This window comes from Dromaius novaehollandiae, chromosome 4, assembly GCF_036370855.1.
Source record: "Dromaius novaehollandiae isolate bDroNov1 chromosome 4, bDroNov1.hap1, whole genome shotgun sequence".
Classification (NCBI taxonomy): domain Eukaryota; kingdom Metazoa; phylum Chordata; class Aves; order Casuariiformes; family Dromaiidae; genus Dromaius; species Dromaius novaehollandiae.
The window spans coordinates 6424481-6439534 of NC_088101.1; positions in this window are offsets into that span (position 1 = coordinate 6424481).

The window sequence follows — 15054 nt, forward strand, 5'->3', positions numbered from 1 at the left end:
GACGGGGGAAAGTTTGCAGTCCTCCCTGCTTTTTCCAGTGCACATCTATTTCCTTATGAAAAGCGTTAACAGCTGCTCCAGATGAGTTCTGGTAGTTCTAGAGACAAGCACTTTGAGGTGCTTTGGGCAAATATACCCGATCTTGCTCTGCAAAGACTTTTCACATTAGATTAATCCACTCTTCACATCAACTGAACAAACCAGCAAGGCTGGCAGTCCTTTGACATGGGCACCTGCCTCTTGCAATATGGATTAAAGTCATAAGACTCATTTCTTACATACCAGAGGACCTTTCTGAGAGCATCACAGACACCTTGGCTGTGCCGGGCCAGAGCCAACGAGCAGGGGGTGAAAACTCCCCATTTCACAACAAACCCCTGCAGCCGTCCCATCCATCCTGTCAGCACAATGTTGGATTCTGTTCCAGGGAGCCCCTTCTCCATCCTTCTTCAAAGAAAGGTGCGTTTCCTCCTTACCGGGGTTCTGCGAGAAAGAAGAGCTACACTGTAAAAAAAACACTGCTATCACTGCTAGATAAAAACAATCTTGCTGCTTTAGAGGAAATAAAGCACAGAACACAACTGCAAAGTGAACTCCTTGGCGGTCAGCTGGATCGGGCAAAGCTCCTTATCCTTCAGGTAGTCCAAAAAATTACATATTTTAATGCTTGACAAGAGGTGGCATGCTGAGCATAAATGCCCTAGATGCTGAGACAGCTAAAGAAATGTTTCCATTTCCAGCAACTTCTTTGGTTAACTCTTTGACACTTGAAATAAAAAAAAATGCAGACAAGTTCATTAAATACAGCCCCTGGTACATCTGATCACTTCATGGTATGATGTCACATGCCTACTGCTAATACCTAGGAAAGACAGAAAACCCATCATCACGTGCTGAACCTAAGGACTTCTGCTCCCAAAACGCTCTTTCCTATAAATTTCTATGAACTGATGAAGAAACAGCAGCAACAGAAACAAGACCTGTGTGTCACCTACCCCAATCAAGTAAGCACACAATGTCTTTTTCCCAGGTTTTACACTAACCAGTCATCATGATGAGTGTGACTATGAAACCCAACCAGGATACACCTCCCTAGGCCTCCTGCCCACTTACAGCCATCCCTTGCACTGCCAGTGCAATGAATCAGTTTCAGACTGCCAGTTCACAGAAAATCCTATGCCCACAGGCTTTTCTGCAGCCTTGTTGAAAGCCATGACCCCAGAGCAGACCTTAGCTTCCTTTTGGTTCATGTTTCCAGCCCCACCACCCCCATATGCTCCCTGCTGAAAGCTGAGGGGGAATTGGAGGACTGCAGGGCTCAGGCCCACAAGCTCATTTCTAGAAACCCCACTCACACCAACAGGAAGCTGCAGGCAGTTCCCATGCTCAGCAGGGACACAGTCTTTTACATGGGGCTTTGTGGTGGCAGTGGGCAACAGAAGAGGAACAGCAAGGAGGAAGACTGCTGGTGACCAGGGCAGAGCTCTCTAGGGAACAGGAGGATCCCTCCTGGGCCTCATGTGCAGGATACAACCGGATTTAGGTCTCTCTGGGCACACAGGGAGAGCAAAAGCTGGGGGAATTGGCTGCCAGCTTGAGCTTTGTGCAGTGGGTCAGGACACAGCTGCAGGCAGCAGAGATCTTGATTGCACCCTCTACCCCACCCAGGGGTCCAGCCTCAGGAGGGAACCCAGCATGCTCCCCATGCAGCCTCCCCCTCCCCTCAGCCCCCCACACCACAGCAGCTGTGGGCTTCCCCACTGTGTCCAGGCTTCAGGAAGCTCAGGGCTCCCACACTGGCAGACCTCATGCCTCCAGAGCAGGACACAGCTGCACCCATGGTGGAAGAGAAAAGGAGGGAGCAAGGGAACCCCTGTGGCTGTACCACTGCACAACCCACTCCTGCACCCACAGAGTGGCAGCTGCTCTTTCCTCCAAGGCTCCTCCCAAATGCTCTCTCTACACCTAGCAGATGAACAGTGGTAGCTCCTGGGCCAGGAGGACAGTCCAAAGCAGCTGACCTGGCAGCTGTCCCCAGCTGCTCTCCACACTGCTGAAAGCAGCTGTCATGTACAGATGAGAGAAAGAAAAGTCTCCTACTTGCACAAATACAGCATATCACAATCACAACACACAGGGTTATCCCCACTGGTTGTGGAGCCTTGTCTGGAAACCACTTAATTATATGTGGGTCTACTCCCTTCCAGCAAGCACACATCTGCCAGCTGAGCAATAGCTTGAGATCCAGGCACTTGACACCTTCCAGGGATAGCTCCATTTTTTCCTCTTTTCCTCAGGCTGACAGAAGAAACAAGTTACTTTGTAGACACACCCAGCACTTGCTGAGGCACCCTTTCCACTGGGGGTCCATTTTATGCTTGGTAGTTTTCAGTGAAACATGATCCATCATCAATGGACCCTTATCACTAGGCCTTAAGGCAGTCAACACTGCTCCATGAAGTCCAGTTGCATCAGAAAGTGGAATGACTTATGGTTTGAAGGCTGGAGAAACAATCCCTATGTGTAGCTCTCTGTGCTAAAGAGATGCTGCTCCCTTTCCACAAACCACCTTTGGAAGATGTAGATAATGCCATAAAGTTTCCTGGGACAATGTCCATCCAACTGTCTCAGCTGAAGCCCAGTTCAATCACTAGTCTTGGTTTGATGCATAACAAAGACAAAGAGCAACCCATGCATCTGGCCTGAAAGGATATTTTCCTGTTTCCACAGGCTCCAGGACAACCCCCAGTGTGTTTTGCATGCTCATCACCAAATGCCAGAAGCACTGCATTGGCATTTCCAGGAGCTAACAGGTAGCACAGCTGTTTGGGGGCCTGAGTGTGAGACACCCAATCCCTGTCCACAGCAGGCTTTTCAGACCACACTGTGGACACAGCTGCATGGAGGAGGCAGAACATGCCCAGGCCAAGCAGTGCTGCAGGAGCTTTGGGTCCCAGCAGCTGCCTCAGTCATACCCAGGCTTGAGGAGTACAAGGCTTGGCTGCGCAGGCTGACTGGAACACACCAAGGAAAAGATGTCTTCTTCAGCTCTGGGGCTTGCCTGAAGAGCTCTGCCCTTTTCTTAGTAGTCCCCATATGAAGGACAGGCCAAGGGCAGGATATGGCCTCAGCTGTAAGGAATTGCAGCACATCTGCTAAGGAAAAAGACATCTTGGTGAAGAGTTTCTGGCACAGGTACTTACTTCTCCCACACCACAGGTCAAGGGACACAGTGACACAGCCAAGGCGGGCGGAAGGGACACAGCCAGGGTGGGAAGGCGGGCGGGCAGAAGGGACACAGCCAGGGTGGGCGGGCGGAAGGGACACAGCCAAGGCGGGCGGGCGGAAGGGGCGGAAGGGTAGAGGGGCGGAGGGGCGCAGGGGGCGCAGGGGCAGAAGGCGGAGGGGCGGCGGGGGCCGGAGGGGGGGGGGCGGGGGGCAGAGGGGGCAGTGGGCGGGGGGGGCGGGGGGGGCGGAGGGGGTAGGGGGGCAGGGGCTGGAGGGGGCAGGGGGGGCGGAGGGGGCAGGGGGAGGAGGGGCGGAGGGGCCAAAGGCCCAAAACAGCCCCCTGAACCTGTTCTCCAGCACCAAAGCCCAGGACTAAGCCCCCTTTCTGAGCTCTGAGACCAGTCCCAGCAGCCTGGGCTTGAGCCCCAGACTCACAGGATGAGCCTCCATTTTGGAGCCCCCAAACGAGCCCCCAGTGCCTGTCTGGGAGCACCAGAAATGCAGGACTTAGCCTCCATCCCCAAGCACTGCATTTCTGGTGCTCCCAGACAGGCTCCAGGTGCTCATTTGGGGGCTCTGAAGTGGAGACTGAGCCCCCCAAACCGCCCCTTCACCCTCCCCTCCCTGCACCTCCCAGCCCTACACCACCCCCATTTCCAGCCCCACAGCAGTGCCCTGAGCCCCTTTCGCAGCCCCCAGGCACCAGCCCTCCCCTCCCGGCACCAGCGGGTGTTTGCCAGGCCCCTGGGCCGGGGAGACCCTCCACTCCCTGCAGGCAGGGCCCAGCCCCGCAGCGCTGGGCAGCCCGGGCCGGGCGGGCGCTGGGCTCCGGCCCCTCGGCCTTTACTGCACCGCGCCGGCCCCCACCAGCCCCGCAGCCCAAACCTGGCCGAGCGTGACTGCTCTGTGCCCCCACAGGGCCCGGGCCGCGCCGGCAGCGGGCAGCACCCGGCAGCGGCACCAACAGGTAGGCACCAGGCCGGGCCTGCAGCTGCCTCCTGCCCTGCGCCCACCCCGGAGCCGCGTCGCCCAGGCGGGCAGAGCCCCCCGCCCTGCCCGCCCCGCACACGGCCCAGACCCGGCCAGGCCGCCCGGCCCCAGGCTCCAGGCTGCGGCAAGCGGGAGCCCCGCACCGGGGAGGGGGCGGCCCGGGGGTCCCGGACACCCAGCGCCGCCACCACCCACCGCCACTGCCCGCCCGCGGGTCTGGGGGCCAGAGCAGCTGCGCAGGTGCCAGGAAGGGGCCACCTGGGACTGCCCTGCCCATGTCCCCACCCACAGCTCCACCCCACACTGGATCTGGCCCTGCCCACTGCTCTGGCCCCGCCCCTCCCTTGGCTCCACCCCACCTCCCTCCACCCTGCCCCTGGCACTGGCCCCACCCACCTCACAGTTCTGCTCCGCCCCTGGCCTTCAGCCCCACCCCTCCCCAGCTCTGGCCACGCCCCCTTCAGCCCCAGGACAGCAGCCCTGGCCAGAGCCCCGGGGACCCAGCGGCAAACGGGGGCGATGGGGGGCAAAGCGACTCCCAGGCCCCGGCGCAGAAACACCCCCGCTGCTGCGGCAGGTTCCCGGCGAGGTTTATTTCAGCGCCGCCGCGGGGGCTGCTCGAGGCCGGTGTCCCGGAGGAGCCGAGCGGCCGCCTGCTGCACCCGCGGGTCCCTGTCTCTCCGCAGCACCCGCAGAGCTGCAACGGCACCGGCCGCGGCGTCAGGGCCGCACCCGGCACCAGCCCAGCCTCCCCGGCAGGGCGACGCCGCTCCACGGCCGCCACTATCTCAGCGACCGCTGCAGTGCCGGGGTCCAAACTCCCCCAAACCCCTGGGCCTGGGGCCCTGTCACCTACCTGCCGAGAGCAGCATCGCTTCCTCCCCTGTCAGCCACTCGGTGCCCGCGTGCACAGGGCGACACACCGACATCAGGGCGCCCCCGCAGCCCCCCGGCCTGGGCAGACGGGGACAGCAGCAGTGCAGGGGAAGCAGCCGCAGAGAGCGCCCGCTCCAGCTCACCGGTGATGTCGAGGGCCGCAGCCTGCAGGTCCCCGCAGCTCCCCAGGAAGCAGCGCCTGGCAGCGACATACAGAGTCTGCTGGTGCTCGGGGCTCTCCTGGGCCTGGGGGACGCGGGACACGCTGTCCTTCGCCGCCGCAAAACACCCCCTGCCGCCCCGCGGCAAGCAGGTCGCGCGGACTGTGGGGCATGGAGGAGATGAAGCGGGGCCGGGAGTCATGGCCAGGCCCAGCGCCAGCCCCGCAGCAGTGCCCTGCCACTCTCAGCGTGTCGCCCGCTCCCTCTTTTGGGGCTGGCAAGGGCCCCATGGCCCCTGCAGTGCACAGCTCCTCCTCAGCTGGCTGCACAGGTCGTCCTGGAGCTTGGCCACGCTCAGCCTGGTGTTGATAGCAATACCCTCCTGCGGGACCCTCCTCAGACCCAAAAACAGAGCACGCAGCCTCTGAGTGCCCTGGCACACCTGACAAGGAGAGTTGAGCCCTGTCACTGCTGTCCCAGCACAGCTGGGCCCTTCCCAGGGAGCTCGTCATGCCGCAGTCTGCCAGTCCCGGCCCTCAGCCCGGAGAAGGGGGCGCGCTGCATGCAGTATCCCGGCGGGAGGGAGGGATGATACCGTAGGACGGGGCCTTCCCCAGCCTTGTCCGCGGCACCCTGCAAACAGCACTGCTGTGGATCGGAGGCGTCTGTGAGGCTGCTGCAAAAGCCCATCCCCAAAACTTAACACCAGGCCTACTCACAGCTTACCACTAAGAGGGCCACCCTCGTAAAACAGCTCCCAAACCAACCAGGGCTCACATGCACAAGCTCTGGGTAGGAAAACATTACTATTCCATGCCTAGGGCAGTCCCACAACAAGTGTCCTGCTCAGCTCCCTCGCCTCCTGTATCTTATGCCAGGCCTACTCATGGCTTACTACCAGGAGTGCCATCCTGTTAAAATGTCTCCCACACCAACCAGGGCTCACACGCACGAGCTCTGGGCACCTCAAGTTTGCCTCGGCATGACGAGGGCAGCCCCACAACAAGCGTCCTGCTCAGCTTCCTCCCCTCCCAAAACTTACACCAGGCCTACTCACAGCTTACTGCTAGGAGGGACAGCCTGCTGAAGTGACTCCCCCACCAACCAGGCCTCACAGGCAGGAGCTCTTGGCACGACAAGTTTGTCTTCACATGCCTAGGGCAGCACCACAACTAGTGCCCTGATCAGCTTCCTCCCCTCCCAAAACTTACACCAGGTCTACTCACAGCTTAGTCCAAGGAGTGCCATCCTGCTACAATGGATCCCCCACCAACCAGGGCCACACGCAAGAGCTCTGGGCATGACAAGATTGCCTCGGCATACCTAGGGCAGCCCCTCCACAAGTACTGCACTCGGCTTCCTCCCCTCCCAAAACTTACACCAGGCCTACTCACACCTTACCAGGATTTAAAGCGAGTTGCCCAAAACCTCCATACAGCTTAAACTGGATGCTGCTTTTGGGAAAATTCCTTTTTCCTTGCATAAAGAGGCTGCATTTATTCCAGTACCTGATCCTGGGTGTTACCTACAGGAGCCCTCACCCTTTTCACTGTGCTTTCAATTTTTTCAACCTTTCAGCTTTTTCTACCTTTTTGCTGATAAGTCCCTAATGTAATCACAGTATAGGAAGATGACTCACTCTATGCATAGATCAAGAAGTGTTTATACTTGGTTCTAACAGTCAAGAAACCTTCTCCTTAAAAGCTGGACATCCACTGCAAATTAGATTCATGTGGCCCCAAATTATGTTTGGTAATCACAGCTGTACTAAATTGATTTTCCTTACTACCATCCACACCCATCTGTGTTTGCTTAAAGATTATCACTATCCCTGCAGCAAATTAGTGACCTATATGGAATTCAGTTGAGTTACACATAATTTGTAAATTGTAAAATGTATTTTTTACAAATTGTACATTTGTAAAAAAAAAAAAAAGAAAGAAAAGAAAAAAGCTTGTAAAAAAGGAAATAAAACAACCCCAGGAGGATTGGTGCCAACCCTGCTGGTGCAGCTGCTAACATAACTGTTCTCCAGCCAAAGTGCATTAGGCCAGCCAGTATGTCAGTGCAGTTTACCTAGGAAGGTTTGTGCACACAGACCATGGGGTGGGGAGTGATTACTTTTGGCTGTATTGATCTGAGGTGGGTTTGGTAATTCTGCTTTGCATCAACTTCCACAAAAAGAACAAAGCCTTTCCAATAGCCATGGCTGATGGCTTTGGAGCAGCTCAGTCTCAGGGGAGAAATCCAGCAATACCTGACCAAACTAAAATTGGAAGCACCGGCTCAGTGTTGCTGCCCACATCCCCCATTCAAAACACTCCAGGGCTGTGTCCAGTCCCACCCCTCCTGTGCCACCCCCCCATCCCCATCCCACCCATGTCCATGCTGGGAGCTACCAGAAGACTGAAGATCCTCCCTGCTCGCCTTGAGGCACCCCTGGACTGCAGCGGGTCATCCGGCACAGCAGAGCAACTGCCCCATTGCTCAAAGGGGCCTTTCTGGGGGAACACATGGCTGCCTCCAGTTGCCCTTTTACAAAGCTGTCTGCCCTGGGGGGGCAGGATTGAGCCCAGTAGATGGATTGAGCCCAGGCATTTGTGAGATACGAGTCTTCCCTTAAAGAAAAAAGCAAAAGAACCACAACAAAACTAACTGCTTGCTGGTTCACACAACCTCAGTCCAGGAGGCCTGATGCAAATCAGACAAGGCAGTAAGTCTGAACTCTTCCCAAGCTTGTTCAATAGGAGAAAGGGAAGGTGCTTCTTTAGGAAACACGTGTTTTGAAACATGCGAAGCCTGGGAAGCAGAAGGAAAAGCAATGCTGCATGACAGGCACTGTCTGACCATGGGGACTCAGGGGGACAAAGCCTTTGTGTGGGACCTTTCACAGTAGGAAAGACAGGGGAAGAAGACTCAAGTGTCTTTGACAAGGAGGATTTTCCAAGTCCTATATGGGACAGTTATAGTCTAGTATTCCTCACTATCATTTGTAAGGGAGTGCTTTAACAAGAGAGGAAGAGCTAGACTTTCTGTTTGCTCTGCAGCTCCGCAGGGGATGGGCTGAGCCCATCCCTGCAGAGCACAGTGCTGGGAGCAGGTCGTGGAGCTGAGGAAGAGGCTGAGCCCATCCCTGCAGAGCACAGTGCTGGGAGCAGGTCGTGGAGCTGAGGAAGAGATTGGAGGCCGGTCTCATCCCTGCTGCTGCCTGGGCCGTCCGTGACGCTGCTCTCGCCTGGCTGCCCTGGTCCTTGCTCTGCGACGTGGCCGTGGAGGTGAGGAGTTCCCTGGCACAGGACTTCTCTCTCTCCCAAGGTGTTACAGCGCCCGGCACAAAGGGGCCCTGGATTTAACTAACAGCCTCTTCAAGCAAAGGGAGGAAATGTTAATCCATTCTTCTTTGTTACTTTCCACCTGGCTTTTTAAGGTGCTTTTCCAAAGCAATAGGTTTTAAAGGGAGAAGAAAAGCCAGGGCAGCAAGCCCTTTTCAGGAGTAAAACGTTTCAACTGTTTGTCCTTTCTAGTGAGCGGGTGTTAAGGGTTCTCTCTTCTGAGGTGCCTCACTCGCATCAGTACATGACCTTGTAGTGTTTTGCACTGAATGTTGAGCTGCAATTGCGTAGTGGCCCCTGAAACTACCATCGCTTACCTTCTCAAAAGCAGGATGGGGGGAGAAGAAGTAATGAAAAACAGTGGAGCAACTTGAAAATGCTTGAAATAAGAAAGTGACACAGCAAACTACCTTCCTTACTCTGGACACAACTTACCAAGAAAGCTAAGCAAGCAAATGAAGAGGGAATCGCTCAGAGTCTGACTCTCAATTGCCTTCAGCTCCCTTTGCACCACTGTGGAGATGTGACGCTCCCTCCCCAAGCACAAAGGGGTTCAGACTCATCGGGGGGTGCTATGAACAGGGGCCATGTCAAAGTGAGAATAAACCCTTGTGCTCAGTCTGGGCAGCTGATGGCTAGGGCTTGACTAGTTTCCTACCAATGGGAGTGGAAAGATACCTGCTGAGTTTGAAGGAAACCCAACTTGGCTTTTGTGGCTCATCTTCTCAGAAAAGGAAAATAATTCCTGATGGTGTTTCTGCAGTCTCTTGTAGCTGAACTGAAGAGCGGCTCAAAGGAGAAGCTCTTGATTCAGAGCCCCAACCTTCTTTGTACCATCTTGTCTGATCTGCTTTACATGGGAGAAGCTACTTTGTGATGTAGCAATACTCTGAGTTCATCAGGTTGTACCTCGAGACAGTTTCTCTTGTGTTCTCTTTTCTGTTCATCTTTCCCTTTCTCGAGCTGCTTTCTTTTCATGTTCTTATCAAATTTTTAGCAGACAGATGTGCACAGCAGTATGAAGAGGGCTGCCTCGCAGAAAATGAGTTCCAGAACTGCCGTTCATCTTAGTCACTATTTATTTTATTTTTCTACCCTCTTATTGGATTTAGAGAAGGAAAATACATAAAGCATGTTTGAACATCTTACACTTGCTTGGAGAACCCTTCCCTCAGCCAACAATGTCAATGGTGAGGACCAGGACTAGGATGTCGGAGGTGAGCCACTCAGTGGGCGAAACATGACCCGTTGCCCATGCAGTGAATTAGGAGCGGGAAGTCATGCCAGCTCTTCTCGCAGTGACTGTTGCATTTTTAAGTGCTTATTGATGTTTCTCCTGTTAATGGCAGCAGGATTTTCAGGAGCACAAAGAAGAGCCTGCTCTCCAGCAGGCCACTGGAGTGCTCTGTGACCTTGCCTTCTTAAGGGTCCTATTTTGCCCGCGAGCAGCTGAGGTTGCTGTTTCCTTCAGAGGGAGCTCAGCCCGGGAGTCAAGGTGCAATTCAGTTGTGAGCTGCCTCGTAAATGTGTCTGGGGAGAACTCCCATCCTGCCCCAGGCAGCCTTTGCGGCAGTGGAGGGGGAGGATAGGTTCCCTTTGCACAAGTGCCACAAAATGTCTTCACCCACCTGCGAGGCAGCTTAAAGAGGGCGCGAGGTGATGGTGGGTTATGGTATTTGGCCTGTTCAGAAGGTGTGCGAGTATTGGCGGCGGCGGTGGTGGTGCAGTCTGGCTGGTCCTTGTGGGCTTAGCATCTGCCCTCGATCTACTGCCTTGTCTTCTGCTGCTTTTCCTGATTGCTGCCTGGGTCCTTGAGCTCTGTGCAAGAGAGAAATGGGGCAGCTTCTTGCAGTGAGTGCTGGGACACTTCGTCCGTGGCCTGGTAAGGTCCTACAGAGGCACCTGCTCACCCAGAGGGGCCTCCCCTTTGTCTCTGCCTTCTTCACGCCACTCTGCAAGCGCTTGTGGACTCCGCAGCCAGAGTTCCTGGCACTGCAGTCTGAAGGCTACCCGCACATCACCTTGGTGCAGTAAAATTGCTTTTGTTTTTTGTCCCTGGCAAGCGAATGACCAGGGATGACTGTTCAGTGCTGTTCAAACTCTGTGAGGTTTCCTCTTGCCAGGTTCATGCAGTCTGCTCCTGCACAAGCTGGAGGATCCTTTCTTCCTGGGTGCAGGAGGGAGCCCTGGGTAGGTGGTTCTCAGGCTTCTTCTTCGGCCGGTGTCAAACGAGCCCTTCTTATAGGCAAGTATATATTCAGGTACCCTGGCATAAAGTGTGTAGTATCTTTCTTTTTCTATGCCAGTGCATAAAAAGAAAGGGGGTTTTGTGGGTTGGACTGGCTTGGTGATGTTTGGTGGCGGATGGCACGTTTCTCCTGGAGGTCTCTGACTCCCCTCCAGGCCAGGAGGTTGTTGCTCTCAGGTAGCTGACAGTGTGTGCAGAAGAGTCTCAGTGTGAGGAGGGATGCTGCACAGGAACCTAGAGAAGTAGGCAAAAGACGCTAGTAGCCAAAGAGAACCATCCCCGGAGCTCCGTGCTTGGGGGACAGCAGAGGTGTGGGTCAGTTTGCCACCAGCGCTGTGGCGGGGAAACTCTCCAGCCCCTCCATGCTGGGCTGGGCTGCTCTTGGCAGCGTTGTGTCCTGGGGACAGGAACCAGGGCAGTGGCTGCAGGGCTGTTGCCAGTGGTATGCCTGCTCTGTCTGTGGTCTTCAAGCAAGCAGGGGAAGGAAGAGGGAAGCTGGAGGATGTCAATAAATTAGGAACATGCATTATTACTTACCTGAAAACACGGCCTCTTCAGTGTTTGTATCTCTTCATTTTTCTTTCTTGGTACCCCTAATGCATGCCAAGGCCCCTGTCATTACTGGGAAGGGTGAGTGCCCAAAGTGTGCAAGACTCTCGGCCTTGTGTGTGTAGAAAGCCTGAGCTTTACTGGAAGCGTTTGCCTGAGAAGGTGCTGCTGAGCTTTCAAGCTTGAACTGGAGAGTCCGGCTCCTGGTTTGTCTCCTTTGTGACCGGGCTGGCTGGACTTGGAGCAGGTGACGGTGCTGTGAGCCTTCAGGGACACAATGGCAAAATACTGATGGCCTTCAGGGAGGCCAGAAATTCTCCCTGGGCCTTTGTTGACCCGACCGTTGTCCCTTTCAGTAGAGCTCTGTGCCTGCTTCCAGCTGGGTCTCCTTACTTGCCCAGGGCGCAAGAAGGCATGGGAGGTTTTCAGGGTCCTGCGAGTCATGTGAATCATGAGCGCACAGTCCTTGGCAGGGTAGGGCGTGTTTTGTGAAATAGCTCAGTACTAACGGGGTCTGCTCTGCAGTTTTGCCCTGAATTAACAAGCTAGTAATGGCAAAATGGCTTAATATTTGTCTCTCCTCTGCGTAGAAAAATGTCATGTGCCTAGGCTCTCCTGTTTTTAAAACCCACACGTTTTGCTGTGACACCCGCACCGTTTCCCCTCCAGTGCACGCAGCCCATGAGTAATTTTCTTGGAATTGCAGACAACCACTGCTTCTCACTGGCTAGGTGATGCCCATGCAAGCTGTATTTTGCTCTGTAACACTCCTTGGCCTTGTGAGGGACTCTGGGGGGCAAAAGGAAATGGCTGAGCAATTAGCTTTCTGGCAGCGCTTTTGTTGCTGCCTCCTGTCCCCCAGCAGGTTTTCTCAGGGATTTGTTGCCACAGGTGGGAAAGCAGCCTGCAGTGCCTGCTGGGGACCTGGGCCTGGGGGCTTTATTTCCCTTGGTGCTCTGGAGTGACGTGCCCAGCCATGGACGGGGCATATGTGACTGCTGCGTGACGGATTGTGAGTGACGGCAGCTCATTGCTGGGCCTTCCAGCCCCACTGCGGGTCGTGGGAGCTTTTCTGTGCCGAGAGGGAACCGGGGAATTGCTGGAGGTGAGCGTCCTTGGTGGGTGGTTTGGGGGAAGCTGGGGCAGGCTGAGTGTGTCTGTTTCCATTCCTGGCAGCGATGGAGCCTCCCGGTGCTGCAGAGGGGCTGGGAAAGTCTGCCTGTGTGCTGCTGGCACCAATAAAGTGTGCGGCAGGTCGTTCTCCCTTGCGCATCGCAGCCCTGCCAAGGCAGGAACGTAACAGCACGGATGTGGGGTGGGAGAGCTGTTCATCTGTTGCCATGTGCTGCTGACGTGGGTCGTAGCTGGGTTTGGTCTGGGATCCTTCACTCGTGGTACTGGTACGTGCCTGGAGGAGAGCGTGGATGCAGATGGTGGGGATAATTTTGCAGAGTTAGCATTTGGGTTTGATGTTTTGCAGTTGCCCGGAAAGGATCGTGTTCAGCGCAGAAGTGCCAGCGGGCCGTGCTTTCCCGTTGTGTTTGCCTCCCAACCATTTGCTCCTTTTTCAGCAGAGCTGGAGCAGCCATTTCTCCAACAGTTGCTGTTTGATCAGCTGGGGCCCAGCTGCTTGTGGAAAGCAGCAGAACTGCTGCCAGGGGTTTGTAGGGGGCCGAGTAGGCTTGTGGTCAGAGCACTGGGACAGACTTGTGGCGGGAGAAAAGCGGTGTTACCAGCTGATCTCCACAGGGCTGCTTCGGTTTATGTTGATGGGGCTGAGGCATCACGCTGTAGCTTGCTGTCACAGAAGGGGGTAGCTTGAGTCCTGCTTGATCATCTTGTTTCATATTCAGTGAAGAAGTGCCATCGGGCCTCGCCTGGCAGCTCGTGCCTGGAGTGGCAGCAGTACAGTGCATCTGCATCACTACGAGTGCTGCTTACATCCCCCCCAGGACACCCGGAGAAACTTCCTGCTGTCCAAAATCACTGTTTGGAGGACCTTGTTTGCCTTGGTGTCGTGTGCTGTTCAGGGTGCTTCCCGGTTGTGGGCGCAAGGTGGGGGTGCCACCCCGACCCCAGGCAGGGACAGATGCACAAATACAAGGCACACAAGGATCATTAGAAGATCAAACAGCAGCTGTTGGAGAAATGGCTGCTCCAGCCAGTCTGTGTCCCTGCAGGGGTTCCCCCGTGTTATCCTCATCAAGGCGATAAGAAGATGGGAGAGTCCCCGGCACCGCTGAGCGTCGGTCCATGGCGAGGAACCCAGGGAGGGGGAACTAAGAAGTTTTTATGCAACAGGCGCATGCGCAATAAGCAGAATTACGTTATGCTCATGAAACGGTCATGTGACATTATAGCCACTAAAGCATGCCAAGCTAGGGGTTGTAACAGATAAGATGTGCAGGACAGTTTATACTGTTTCTCTTTCCTCCTGGGACAGTCTGGCTAGTTCCCATCGCCTAGCTCCTCAACGCTCTTCCGCATTACTCCATACACCGGTGTTTGCGTGCGTGGAGTTGTAGGGGAAGTTTTCCTGGGGTAGAACCGGCCGGTGAGGTGAGGCGGGGAGCTGGCTTACATGGAAGGGGCAGTTTGAAAGATGATGCTTCTTGGCTGACAGACCTTCCAGTACAGAAGGCCAAGTCCAGCCGAGCAATCTCCAGGCAGCTCTGCTCTTTGGGCTCTGCCATAAAACCCTGGTCTAGTCTGCTGGAACAGCTTCTGATAACGCACGTAAGGATGAATTTCTGCACTGACAGACTCCTCAGGAAACTTCACAAGACAAACATGGGGCTTCTGTAACAAAAGAAAAAAAACTTTCTAATTCTGTGCTGCAGTTACACGTGTTAGCGATCACAAAAACAAGACACCCCTCAGAGACGGACAGACAGATAGGACCTGCTGTCTGAACATGACTTCCACCTTCTGTACTTAAATGAGACTCTCAGTTTAACGCGTGCATCAAGCATGCAATGCGATTAGCTTCCTGTAGACTCCTTTCTCAAGGAGTTGGGCTTGTAGCAGAGGGAGGATGCCAGCAAAAGAGGAGGACCCAAACCTGTGGAAGCAAGGATGCCTGTTGTGCCAGAAGCGGCCTCTTGCTCAGCTCCAGAGGCTCTCGCTCACCACTTGAAACGTGGCCGCGGGACCTTGTTTGACAGCGGTGGGAGGCTGATGCTGGATGACTCCTTGGTCTGTGAGCGATGAACAGCAGTGCACGACTGCAAACCTCTGCTCACGACTGAGCTCCCTCATTGCCCACAACTGTTGGAGCCAGGCAGTGCAGACGATGCTGAATTCTCCGTGTGCATCTCTACCACGCTCCTCTACGTCATGCTTTGCCACTTCCCTAGCTATGTCCCTGGGAGCCAAACCCCTCCCTCAGGAGCAGGGCAGCTCAGGCAGAGCGGCTTCGTGCCACTCGCTGCATTTGCACCAAGGAAATGATGCTGCAGCCTTGGGTCAGGCTCGGTGCTGTTGCTCGGGGCTCAGTGCAGGAGCTCGACCTGCTGGTTCCCAGGCTGGGCCATTTCCCTGGTTTTGCTGCTCCCCTCCCCGCCTTGGGAGAGAGTTTGTGCGGGGCCAGTCTGGGCATTAGTGCTGGTGTCTGAGCAGGGCAAAACGCTGCAGGGAAAGAAATCCCCTCTGCAAGGGAGGACGAGGGCGC